The sequence below is a fragment of the Humulus lupulus genome, chromosome 5, assembly GCF_963169125.1.
Source record: "Humulus lupulus chromosome 5, drHumLupu1.1, whole genome shotgun sequence".
In the NCBI taxonomy this organism is placed as follows: Eukaryota; Viridiplantae; Streptophyta; class Magnoliopsida; order Rosales; family Cannabaceae; genus Humulus; species Humulus lupulus.
In genome coordinates this window covers 212,963,406-212,977,467 of record NC_084797.1, presented here as the reverse complement: position 1 = coordinate 212,977,467, position 14,062 = coordinate 212,963,406, and the positions used below count along the sequence as shown (strand labels likewise).

The following is a 14,062-nucleotide window of genomic DNA, read 5'->3' as shown; positions in this document are numbered from 1 at the left end:
TATCGAAAGGAAGGTAGACACATGAGCAAAATAAGTGAAAGCATGCTAGGGTACTTAGAGTATTTTTAAAAATTTTGTATTTTGTTAAATCAAACCAAAGTACTATGCTAAGTTCGGTCATGCGAACATATGTTATAATAAAATGCAAATATTATAATATCTTAAGGAAACCTTTTACACCGCGAGCAGTTACTGCTCGGATGTAATTGTTCAATTAAAAGTAAAAGCTGCCCATGTAGCAATAAAATTTTAACTAGAAAATTAAAGTGTCATTACATCACGACTCGTAGGTCGTGTAGTCAAAAGATTAAAAGATAGAAAGGAAAAAGACTAAGAGGCTAGAGGGTCTTGAGGAGCGTCCTGGTCGATAGCTGCGATAGCTTCATTGTCTGCACCAGGGAGATCTCTGGGGAAGCAGGAACTTTAGCCCTCTCTTCTTCCTCCAGGCGAATGGCGCACTGGGACATTAGAGTCCGTCTCAAGTGATCTGACAGGTAGCTGAAGTCGGCCTTCTGGTTGTGCTTCCAAAACTCGTAGAAGCAAAGATGGGTGGCTTCCTTGTACTTCTCCAAGTTCTTGGCTTCAAGTTCCTCAAGCTCTTTAACACGCTTTTCCAGCTCCTCCGTCTCTAGCCTGTTCGCAATCAAATCAAGCTCAAGTTTTTTGGATTGTTGGTGGTTGAGTTTGGCGCTTTCCCTGAACTTTTCTTTATCTTCATTGGCTTTCTTCAGGGCATCCTAACTCTCCAACAGCTCCTCGGTCAACGTGGCTTTTTGCTCGAGCAACTCCTCTTTTAGCTTGGTCAGCTCTGCATTTTGCTCGAGCAGGTCACCATTTTGCTTAGTCAGCTCATTGTTCTTCTCGAGCAGGTCAACATTTTTCCCTTCGAGCACTTTCATAGCCTCAGCGAGCCTGGTGTCAAAGTTTCTGGTCTGGGACACCATCACACCCGCACGACGCCAGCCAGCAGTCATGGTTAGCAATCCCTGCAATCATATGAAAAGGGTAAAGCAATGGAAAAAAATCAAAAGAAAATTATTCAGCATCAGAAAGCAACTTACGCTGACTATCTCATCTAGCCCTCGATTGAGTATTTGGTCGGTGTCCATGGATATGGTGCCATCAATGGTCTCTTGACTACATTTGTGTTTGGAGAGCTTGTATATTCTCTCCTTGGCTGAGCTGACCACGGAGCTGGACAGGGAGCCTTCTGGCTGAGTGCGGTGTGTTCGGCTGGTAGGGTCCTGAGGAGTGGGGTGTTGGTCGACAGGTGTTGGAGGAGTGGAATGCTGGTCGACCGGAGGCGTTGAGGCCGGCTACTCGAGTGGAGATGGAGGTGGCGTGTTTTCCTTCGAAGGAACAGTGGCTAGAGGATCCTCAGTTTGAGCCTTCTTTGAGGCGGTTTTGCTGCTCTCCCTTTGATTAGTGTTCAAAAGTATCATTTTATTAGTCTTAAAGTTTAAGATTAATTAAGTTTTAATTAATATTTTCATAGATTTATTGTTATATATTTTATATTTGAAAATATTAATTTTAATTTAATTTGTGTTTAATTTTCAGGAAATAAAATGTATTTTGACACAAAGAAAAAGAAAGAAGAAAAAAAGAATTAAAAATGAAGAAATCCTCAAGAAAATACCATTTTTGACAAAAACTAGGCCAAAAACCAAGCCCAAACAGCCTAGGCCCAAGCCAATAGCTGCTCCCCATGCTGCCACATGGCAACTTGCCATTCGCCCAACCAAACCAGCCGAGTCGCGAGCCGAGCCAAGCCGCGAGCCGCCAGTCGAGCCACCTGACGAGCCGCCTGCCACCTGCCATGCCTGACAGCCGCCTACCGCGCTTGACACAATCTGACATCTGTCCCATCTGCCTAGCGGCTGCCCCACGTTCTACCACGCGCTTGCCGCACTCAGCTGCTGAGCCAACCAGAAGACACCACCTGTCCCACTCGCCTGATGCACTCCAAGCCGAGCCAATCGATGTGTGACATGTGGCCAACGTGTCTCCTTTATTGCTCCACTTGTCTCCCACTTGTCCCACTTTGCACCTATTTTGCAGCCATTTTTCCCACTCTTTAGTACACGATTTTAACATATTTTGGGTCATTTTTTTCACTATAAATAGAGGACCAAATGGAGTAAAAAAGCATCAGATTGTGGAAGGAAGTGTAGAGAGTATTGTTGGAGAGAAAAACACTTATTTCTTAATTTTTCTATTTTTCTTTTACATTTCTTTGAGTGAAAACAATGCCTATTTTAGGCTAAATTCTCTTGTGGAAAGGCTAGAGTGAAGTTCATGTTTCACATTATATTTTTAATATATTGATTTTTTATTTTGTTCTTCATTTCTATATCTTTGTTACAATTAAATTTATTTTCTTCTAATTTTTATTCTAAATTTATTAGTGTCTTTTACATAAGTCTAGTCATGCTCTTCTTATGTAATTTAGGCTCTTAATTTAATTTAGGATATTTGTTATATTATATGCTTTTTACTGCATTCTGCCATTGGTATTTTGTCGCTCTAAGATATATAATATGATAGGTTTTTAAAATTAGAAGTTAGTATAATTTAATTAAAGAACATATTTTAAGGTGAGCTTTATTATATATTTTCCAACTATAATTAATGGTGTAGAATTATAGTTGAGTAGAATGAATCAATTTTATTAAAATATATATATATATATATTTGCATGAATGAAACTTATGCCTTCCATATTTTCTTTCTGATTCTAATTCCTCGATTTTGTTTATTTAATGTTAAAAAAAATATATATTCTTTTTCAAAGTTATATTATTTCAAAGTTTATTATTTTTAATTTACTAATCTTTCTTTTTACTTGTATTTTACCTCTCTGTGGATACGACATAGCCCGATTACTACTGCGACCGCTTATGAGTTATTGAGCGATATCAATTTTTGGCGCCATTGCCGGGGAGGTAATTCTACAATTAAAGGTTTGCATAGTAAATTAATTTTTTGTTTATTAAAAAAACAAAAAAAATTAGTCTAATTTTTTTTATTTCTCTTTTATTTATTTATTTTATTTTATTTATTTTCCTTCTAGGTTTAGAATTTATTTTCTAGATTTAGGTAAAATTTTATTAAAGCATAAATAAATAAATAAATAAAAGTATTGAGAACATTTGTGTAATTGTGGAAATTAGTAAAAACCAAACTTGTTCTGTCTTAGAAAAATTGGTTCTTAAATAAGGTCTGTGTTAGCGTTACCCTCCAACCTTTTCTAAGAACCTTGGGGAGTTCTAGAAAAGCTATTGGGCCTAAAGTGGTACCTTGGCAGCCTTCCCAATTGGCATGAGAACATTTTTGGTGTATACTTATTACACTATTACACACTTGCGCTTATAATACTTACAAAATAAAAAAAAATTTATGCCACGAAATAGAGACGCACTAGGGAGATTTGTGAGACAACAAGTAGAGACTTTAGAAAACCCTCCTTGTTCGTCATTTTCTTCCATTCGTTCAAACACTCCCGATTCAACGAGACTTCTTGAACCACCCACGATGGCTCATCAAGATGAAGTCCAACTGAGAACGCTACAAGATTATTTACATCCTCCACGTACAACCACACCTTCATGCATAATGTATCCCAACAATATGCCAAATTTCGATTTCAAACCCGGCATGATTAACCTCTTACCAACCTTCCATGGGTTGGAAAATGAGAGTCCGTATGTGCATATACAAGAATTCGAAGAGGTGGTGGCTACATTCAACAACCGAGCTGATGTCACCAACATTGTGAGATTGAGATTTTTTCCTTTCTTTCTCAAATACAAGCAAAAAGCTGGTTGTATTCCTTAAGGCCTAGATCTATCGGAACATGGGACGAAATGACAAAAGCATTCTTTGCCAAATATTTCCCGCCCCATATAACTAGCAGCCTTAAGAGGCAAATCTCTACCTTCATCCAGAAAAACCATGAAACTTTCCATCAGGTCTGGGAGAGGTTTAGAGATTTGATAAATCAATGCCCACATCATGGATACGAAAGTTAGAGTCTGATCAACTATTTCTATGACAGTCTCACTACTGGACAAAGACAATTTGTACAAATGATGTGTAATGGCGAATTCCTTCAAAAATATCCCGATGAAGCTTTCGAGTACCTCGACGATCTTCCTGAAAAATCCTACACATGGAATGGACCGAGTTCTATGGACAAGCCACGATCAACTAGAATCTACCAATTAAGGGAAGATGACAACGTCAAAAGCCAAATTGAATCATTGAGACAACAATTCGAGGCTTTCATATCTCAAGAAGGTAGAGGAATCCACATGGCTGCAAAGTTTAGAGACACAAGATCCATGCTTCATCTGTGGAGGGGTGGAACATCAACTGCAAGAGTGCCCAACTCTTGGTGAGTTAAGAGGAGGAAATGAGGAACAATGTAATGCTTTAGGGGATTACAAGAAGCCTTATAACCCTTTCTCAAACACTTACAATCCCAGTTGGCGCAACCATCCAAATTTCAAATGGAAGGATTCAAACCAAGCATCTGAGAGCCAATGGAGGTCTGAGCAGGAACAACTGCCAAAGCATACATTGCTCCTCAAAATAACATGCAGTCAAGTAATTCTCTAGAGAATACTTTGGAAATGCTTGCGCAAACTCAAATAGCCTCAACTCAAGAGCTCAAATCTTGTTTCACACAAATGGTAGAGGAAATGAAAGACATGAAAATCCAAATGACAAAGCTAAACACTACTTTGGCGATTCAAGAGCATGGTAGACTTCTCGCTCAACCTCTAATCCATCAAAAAGGGCAACACATGGCACAAACCTCCTCCTCTGCAGATACAAATTTCAAAGAGGTTAATGCCATCTCTACTCGAAGTGGTCAAAGTACGGTTTCACCGTTAACTAAGACAACGGGTACGTCAATGCCTGCTCTAGATGATGATGTGCCAATAAGCATTCCAGTAAAGGCACCCTTTCCTCAAGCTTTGAAATCCACTGGAAAGGTACTGGAAAATCATGGTGAAATCCTAGACCTTTTAACACAAGTGAAGATCAACTTGCCATTGTTGCATGTGATCAAACAAGTGCCGGATTATGCCAAGGCCGTCAAGGATTTGTGCACCGTTAAAAGAAAGCACCATGTCAAGAAAACTGCATTCTTGGCAGAACAAGCTAGTGTGGTAATTGACTGCAAGACACTGCCTAAGTACAAAGATCCTGGTTGTCCCATCATCTCATGCCAACTTGGGGAGCAGGAATTTGGTCAAGCCCTTCTAGACTTAGGAACAAGTGTAAATCTTATGCCATATTCAATGGGTACAGTTTCACCGTTAACTAAGACAACAGGTACGTCAATGCCCGCTCCAGATGATGATGTGCCAATAAGCATTCCAGTAAAGGCACCCTTTCCTCAAGCTTTGAAATCCACTGGAAAGGTACTGGAAAATCATGGTGAAATCCTAGACCTTTTAACACAAGTGAAGATCAACTTGCCATTGTTGCATGTGATCAAACAAGTGCCGGCTTATTCCAAGGTTGTCAAGGATTTGTGCACCGTTAAAAGAAAGCACCATGTCAAGAAAACTGCATTCTTGGCAGAACAAGCTAGTGTGGTAATTGACTGCAAGACACTACCTAAGTACAAAGATCCTGGTTGTCCCACCATCTCATGCCAAATTGGGGAGCAGGAATTTGGTCAAGCCCTTCTAGACTTAGGAGCAAGTGTAAATCTCATGCCATATTCAATATACTTGCAATTAGGTCTAGGAGAACTCAAGCCCACATTTGTGGTGCTACAATTGGCCGATCAATTAGTTAAGAAACCTCGGGGAATAGTAGAAGACGTTCTGATTCAAATTGAAAAATTCTATTACCCTGTTGATTTTCTCATCTTGGACACTCAATTTGAAGTGAGTATAGAGTCCAAAATTCCCATCATTCTCGGTAGACCTTTCCTCGCAGCAGAAAATGCACTCATTAACTGTAGGAATGGTCTCATGAAAATATCTTTCGGGAACATGACTCTAGAAGTGAATGTTTTCCACATCGGCAAACCACCACCTGATAACGATGAGTGTTTCCAATCCTATCTGATCAATACACTTATTTCGAAGAGGTCAAATCAAAATACACGTCTAGTCATTTTAATCACCTCTTCCAAATTTCCGAAAGTTCTGAGGCCGATGAGTCTACAATCAACCCTGAAATTGTCAAACACTCATAGGCTAGAAGAATCATGTTTTGGAATCCAATCTTTGAGGAGCTCCCTCAAGATCGAGAAACACCAAAACCATCCATTGAACAAGCTCCTCAACCAAAGTTGGAACAACTTCCCGAGGGTCTTAAGCATGTTTTCCTAAGAGCTGACAACACTTTTCCTGTCATAATATCCTCCAAGATCAATGCCACACAAGAGCACTAACTCATCAATGTGCTGCAAGAACAAAGAGATGCATTAGGATGGACGATAGCTGACATCAAAGGTATTAGTCCTTTAATTGCTCCCATCACATTCAATTGGAAGACGGGGCTATACCACGTCATGATCCTCAAAGAAGATTGAACCCAACGATGAAGGAAGTAGTTAAGACTGAAGTCTTGAAACTTCTTGATTCTGGCATAATCTATCCTGTTGCTGACAGTAAATGGGTCAGCCCAACTCAGGTTGTTCCCAAGAAATCTGGGGTAACAATGGTACAACATGAAAAAGGGGAACTTGTTCCTACCAAGGTCACAACTGGGTGGCGCATGTGCATTGATTATAGAAAATTAAATGCAGCCACCCGCAAAGACCATTTTCCACTTCCATTCATCGATCAAATATTGGAACGTGTGGCAGGTCATCCTTTCTATAGTTTTCTTGATGGTTATTCAGGGTATTACCAAATCGAGATTGCCTTAGAAGATCAGGATAAGACCACATTCACTTGTCCTTTCGGTGCTTTTGCCTTTCGGTGCATGGCATTTGGCTTGTGCAATGCTCCAGCCACTTTCCAGCGATGCATGATGGGCATATTTAGTGATATGATCGAGAAATGTATGGAAGTATTCATGGATGATTTGACAGTCTTTGGAGATTCCTTTGAGTCAAGCCTTCTCAATTTAGAGTCTGTGCTTAAACGTTGCAAAGAGAAGGGCTTGGTACTCAACTGGGAAAAGTGTCATTTCATGGTGCCATCAGGCATAGTCTTGGGGCATGTCGAGGTTGTTCAATTAAAGATTGAACTCATATCAAAGCTGCCCACCCCCAAGACTGTTAAAGACATTCGATCTTTTCTTGGGCATGCAGGATTCTATAGGAGGTTCATACAAAATTTCTCGACAATTGCTCGGCCATTGTCAAACCTCCTAGCAAAAGATGTTGTGTTCAGTTGGACACTTGAGTGTGAGGAATCTTTCCGAACGCTCGTTGCAAAACTCACTTCCGCCCCTATCATTCAACCACCAGATTGGAACTTACCGTTCGAAGTCATGTGTGATGCTAGCAATTATGATATAAGGGCCGTCTTAGGTCAAAGAAGGGAAGGGAAGCCCTTCGTTGTTTATTACTCAAGTAGAACTCTTAACAGTGCTCAAATGAACTATTCTACCACTGAAAAAGAGTTACTTGCTGCAGTATTCGCACTTGACAAGTTTCGTTCCTACCTGATTGGTTCACTTATCACAGTCTTTACGGACCATTCCGCCTTAAAATATCTCCTTTCCAAAAAGGATGCTAAGGCGCGTTTAATTAGGTGGATCTTTCTGTTACAGGAATTTGATCTGACCATAAAAGACAAGAAAGGAGTTGAAAAAGGTGGTAGCGGACCACTTATCTCGTCTTGAATTTTCTGATTCCGCTGATGGCCCAGCCATTCGAGATGACTTCCCTGATGAACATTTCTTCGCAGTCACTAAGTTGCCATGGTACGCTCATATCGTCAATTACTTAGTGACTGGCAAACTTCCAACTGCATGGAGTACTCAAGATAAACGTAAATTTTTGGTCGAGGTTCGTAACTTCTATTGGGACGATCCATATCTTTTTAAGTATTACCCCGACCAAATTATGAGACGTTGCATTCCAGATGATAAAATTTTTAGTGTCCTGAACTTTTGTCATAACGAAGCTTGTGGTGGTCATTTTTCTATCAAAAAGACTGTTGCAAAAATCTTACAGTGTGGTCTTTATTGGCCCACTTTGTTCAAAGACACTAACAAATTCTGTCGATCATGTGAAAGGTGTCAGAAATTAGGTGCTCTGTCTCGGAGACATATGATGCCATTATACCCAATTCTTGTAATAGAAATATTCGATTGTTGGGGGATAGACTTTATAGGACCATTTCCACCTTCTTCTGGCTACCTTTACATTCTCCTCGCCATAGACTATGTCTCAAAGTGGGTGGAAGATGTGCCTTGTCGAAATAATGATAACACAACTATTGTGAAATTCTTAAAGGAAAATGTGTTATCTAGGTTTGGCACACCACGCGCTATCATAAGTGATCAAGGCACCCATTTTGGAAACTATTCTTTCGAGACCTTAATGCAAAAATATGGTGTAATTCATAAGGTTGCATTGCCTTATCACCCACAGACAAATGGCCAAGCTGAGTTAGCCAACCGAGAAATTAAGCAAATTTTAGAAAAGACGGTTAATCCTGACTGCAAAGATTGGTCCTCACGACTTCTCGATGCTCTCTGGGCATACCGCACTACTTACAAAACTAGCTTGGTATGTCTCCTTATAGGCTAGTCTATGGAAAAGCCTGTCACCTTCTTGTTGAGCTGGAACACAAAGCTTATTGGGCAGTTAAAAGCCTAAATTTTGATCTCAAGGCGGCAGGACTCAATCGTAAGCTTCAGTTGTTAGAAATTTAAGAGTTAAGGAACAATGCTTATGACAACTCTAGGATCTACAAGGCTGAAATGAATGCGGTCCATGACAAGTAGATCCTAAGAAAAGAATTTGAGCCAAACCAACGAGTGCATCTTTATGACTCTCGTCTGCATATCCACCCTGGCAAGCTGAGATCAAGGTGGACTGGCCCATATGTTGTGAAATCTGTCTTTCCCAACGGTGCTGTTGAGGTCATAGACCCAAATGATGGGAGAGAATTCAAAGTAAATGGCCAACGACTGAAACACTACATAGAGAGGGTGACCCAGCCTGAAGAAGTCACTCTCGTGGAACCGGTTTACCAAGTTTGAGTAGTGTTCCAAATTGTTTGTACATAGGTTTGTTTTCTGTTTATTTCCCTTTTGTCATTTTATTTTATTTGTTATCATTTTGTGTTTTCAGTTTTTCATGTTTTAGAGAAACAATATTCGCTCTATCACTCGACACTCGCTATCCAGGTGTTCTCTTTCCCTGCTCTTTTACATTTATTATATATTGAAACATTGAGGACACTATCAGATTTTGGTTGGGGGTGGTGAGCATATTCATGTTAATTTTTTTCATATTAATATTTTCACAGTCAAAATTTTTAAAATTACTCATTTATTCTTGCAAAATGTTACTTTTGAGTTAATTTTTGTTATCTGTATTGCTAAGAGTTTCTCTAGAGTTACCTAATGCACATGCCAAACATTGTGGTAAGATGGTTGTTAGCACATATTTGCTTAGAAATTTTCCACGTTTAAGAATTCATTCTTTTGTGTGAGAGGTGAGACTTGAGAAAACAACTTTTAAATTTTTATTGATTCTTAGAAATGGTTATAATTATTTGGACAAGGTATTGTGGTATGAATGGATGATGTTTTAGGGATAATATTTTCTATAGACAAATCTTATTAGAGAGCCTTTTATTATGTTCTTCAAAAAAAAAAAAAAAAAAAAGGAAAAAGAAAAAAAAAAGAAGAAAAGAAAAATAGAAAAAAAGAAAAAGAAAAACACACGAGCAATAGTTCTATCATTTACAATTATGTTGTCTCTTGTGTTAAAACAAAAGTGTTTATTAATTTCATGTTTTATTTTATGGCTCTTCGAATAAATGTAAAGATTGTCTATTTAACTTAAAATCCCAAAAACTTGGTTTTGTGGTACTCTTTATGGTGGTTGTCCAAATAGTTTATTTCCTATCTTCGTTTCAATAATTATTTAAGAGTTTGTGCTAAATATATACCCATTTGGTGAGTGCTTACTTATTTTTCAACTCCATGAGCGAAACCCTTAAACTTTATATATTTTAAATTACATGAGAGGTTAATGGAGTTGAGACTTTTACTTGGCATAATTTCGAAGGCTTTATGTGCTATGGTTTGCGGTAAGAAGGTTCAAGTTTGGTGCACACACTCACAACTCTAGATTTATTCAAAGTAATTTTTGATAACTCTTGTTGACTTGTTACTAACATTTTGTGTTTATACTTAAGTTCTTTTATAATTTTTGACCGGAAATATATCATGTTGACATTTATCATTTCGCTTGAATTGCTAGAGACTAGCAATAAGCTGGTTGGGGGTTGTGATTAGTGTTCAAAAGTATCATTTTATTAGTCTTAAAGTTTAAAATTAATTAAGTTTTAATTAATATTTTCATGGATTTATTTTTATATATTTTATATTTGAAAATATTAATTTTAATTTAATTTGTGTTTAATTTTCAGGAAATAAAATGTATTTTGACACAAAGAAAAAGAAAGAAGAAAAAAAGAATTAAAAATGAAGAAATCCTCAAGAAAATGGCATTTTTGACAAAAACTAGGCCCAAAACCAAGCCCAAACAACCAAGGCCCAATAGCTGCTCCCCACGCTGCCACATGGCAGCTTTCCATTCGCCCAGCCAAGCTAGCCGAGCCTCGAGCCGCTAGTCGAGCCACCTGACGAGCCGCCTGCCGCACCTGACACGATCTGACATCTGTCCCATCTGCCTGGCGGTTGCCCCACGTTCTCCCACGCGCCTGACGCACTCAACTATCGAGCCAACTAGAAGACACCACCTGTCCCACTCGCCTGACGCACTCCAAGCCGAGCCAATCGGTGCGTGACACGTGGCTAGCGTGTCTCCTTTATTGATGCACTTGTCTCCCACTTTGCACCTATTTTGCAGGCATTTTTCCCACTCATTAGTACACGATTTTAACATATTTTGGGTCATTTTTTTCACTATAAATAGAGGACCAAATAGAGTAAAAAAGCATCATATTGTGGAAGGAAGTGTAGAGAGTATTGTTGGAGAGAAAAACACTTATTTCTTAATTTTCCTATTTTTCTTTTACATTTCTTTGAGTGAAAACAATGCCTATTTTAGGCTAAATTTTCTTGTGGAAAGACTAGAGTGAAGTTCATGTTTCACATTATATTTTTAATATATTGATTTTTTATTTTGTTCTTCATTTCTATATCTTTGTTACAATTAAATTTATTTTTCTTCTAATTTTTATTCTAAATGTATTAGTGTCTTTTACATAAGTCTAGTCATGCTCTTCTTATGTAATTTAGGCTCTTAATTTAATTTAGGATATTTGTTATATTATATGCTTTTTACTGCATTCTGCCATTGGTATTTTGTCGCTCTAAGGTATATAATATGATATGTTTTAAAATTAGAAGTTAGTATAATTTAATTAAAGAACATATCTTAAGGTGAGCTTTATTATATATTTTTAACTATAATTAATGGTGTAGAATTATAGTTGAGTAGAATGAATCAATTTTATTAAAATATATATATGTTTACATGAATGAAACTTATGCCTTCCATATTTTCTTTCTGATTCTAATTCCTCGATTTTGTTTATTTAATGTTAAAAAAAAATATATATTCTTTTTCAAAGTTATATTATTTCAAAGTTTATTATTTTTAATTTACTAATCTTTCTTTTTACTTGTATTTTACCTCTCTGTGGATACGACATAGCCCGATTACTACTGCGACCGCTTAGGAGTTATTGGGCGATATCACCCCCCGAGTCCTCTTGCTGTCTTTCTTCCTGCCTGAGGAAGCAGCGGCAGCCTTGTAATGTTCGAACAAGTCTTCAGACGACATATCTGCACAAAAAGAAACAATACGAGCAGTGAGACAAGATATATAGATGGAACTAAAAATGAAAGTAAAGAGATTATAAGTAAAGTACCCGTGCTACAACTACTGATCGCTACATTACTTACTGAACTACTTAGTGCCTGGAAGAATTCTGAACTTAAGTTTGGAGTATACTTAAAGTTGCCATCCCCGTCAAATAAGTGACAGGAAATTGACAAACTATCTAAGAATGAGAAAACAATATTGTTCTCATTTGAAGACTCGTCGATGGGAGTGGGAGGTTCGATGGCTTTCTTTTTTCCCTTTCCCAGTGGGGCAGGGGGAGCGGCAGCTCGCGGGATGCTGGAGGGTTCCCTGATTGTCACTCCGGTCGTCCTCCTCCTTTGAGGTTGTGACATGTCTGGGTGCTGCTCGGGAATCTCCTTGCCAGTGGCACTTCCCGCTGTTGACTCCCTCACATCCTGGTGAGGTGTCAAAAGCCCGACCAGCCTAAGGTTAGCCTCTATGATCAAATGCTTGACGCTCTTCTCCACGTTAGTCAAACTGGCCAAGAGGGCTGATTAGATTTCCATGTCTGGTGTGGGAGCTGGTCGCAGCCATGGGCCTGAAAGGCGCTAAAAATCTAAGGAAAATGCAGGTAAAATTAAAGAAAAATAAACGACCAAGGGTGTTAAAGTATTACCTCTTTGGGTGAAGGCCAGGTTATTGGCAACCATGTCCGTAGTCAGGAAGTACTCAAGGTGGTACCTCCCCACATTGGAAATAAAGGTTGTGTCACTCAGGAAAGTACGTGATGTTTCCTGGTGACAGAAGTGGAAGAACCCCGTGTTTTCCTAGTTAGGGTTGGATTTTAGGTCGAACAGATAGTTGACCTCATGCGGTGTGGAGACGGGCCATTTCTTATGGCTATAAAGGATATAGAGTGCCGAAAGCATTCTATATCCATCAGGGGTTATTTGAAAAGGAGCGACCCCAAAATAGTTGGCCACTCCTTGGAAGAAAGGATGGAGAGGCAGGATCGCTCCTGCCTCGATGTGGTACCTCGACCAAGCGCTGAAGGTGCCTCCAGGCAAGTTCGCCTGTTGGTCTTTGGTGGGTTGGACTAGGGTTACCCCAGGAAGTCTGTATTTTTTAATATAATTCGCAATCATCCTAACCGTTACTCGATTAGAAGGGGCGACGTACCATTCAACATCTGGTTGAATGGCGTTTCGAAGTTGAGCGTGGGTTTGGATGCTAGGTGGACGATGGAATTTCACCTCGAGGAGCAAGCTGATTTGAAGGATTGGAAGGTTTCTTTTTCTGGGCTTTAGTTTTTGCTCTACCCATGTTTTGGAGGAGGGTCGATGGAGTATTTGAGGTGGCGCGAGAAAAGGGAATTTCAGGTATTAGCAACGACGGTTGCTCCTCGTCCTCGAGAAATTGAGCCATCAAGTCATCGTCAATAGGTCTCTCACCTCCCCACAGATCTTGCATGAAAACCTGCGAACAGCAAAAAGGGGGAGATGAGAACTTAAGGTCTAAAAGCTTATGGTGAGAGTTGGAATAACGTTGCTCGCGTATAAAATTTAAGCTTTTATACGACCAGCAGCATTCTACCAAAAACACTAAGTCTCTTACGAGCAGTTTGAGAAACAGATTAAAAAGCGAAAGTAAAATGTTTTTCAGAGAAAACTTTTTCGACTCCGAGAGGGCGGGAAAAACCTAGTTTTTCAACTAGCTTAAAAATCTAAATTTTACTTTGATTTTACGCCTTAAATCTACAGTCTCGACTACCAAACTGACTCCTAACTCCTGTACAATATTATTTCACTTCCATATCAAGCATCGATCAATATGCACATTTACCCCAAAACAGTTTCAGCCAAGAACATTTAAAAGTTCAGAGATAAAAACAGGTATAAGACAGTTTTGCATGGCATCTCAAACAGTAGAAAGATTCTGGAAACTTACTTGGATGAAAGTTAGAGTATGAGCACGAATGTTTCGAGCGTCTGAGCGAAAATTTCTTAAATCAGCAGTGAACACTTCAAGGTTTTCTGAGTTTCCTGAGCTCTGAAGGTTGAGGTTCTTTAAGGTTCTTGAAGAAGTGAA

General features: G+C 38.9%; 1 non-coding gene across 1 annotated transcript; it reads right to left on the bottom strand.

Annotated features, from left to right (window-relative positions):
* Positions 1-3,914: 3,914 nt before the first annotated feature.
* LOC133780885 (small nucleolar RNA R71) lies at positions 3,915-4,021 on the bottom strand. The gene has a single exon (XR_009869693.1). It is a non-coding gene; the product is annotated as a small nucleolar RNA R71 (small nucleolar RNA).
* Between the last annotated feature and the right edge of the window lie 10,041 nt (positions 4,022-14,062).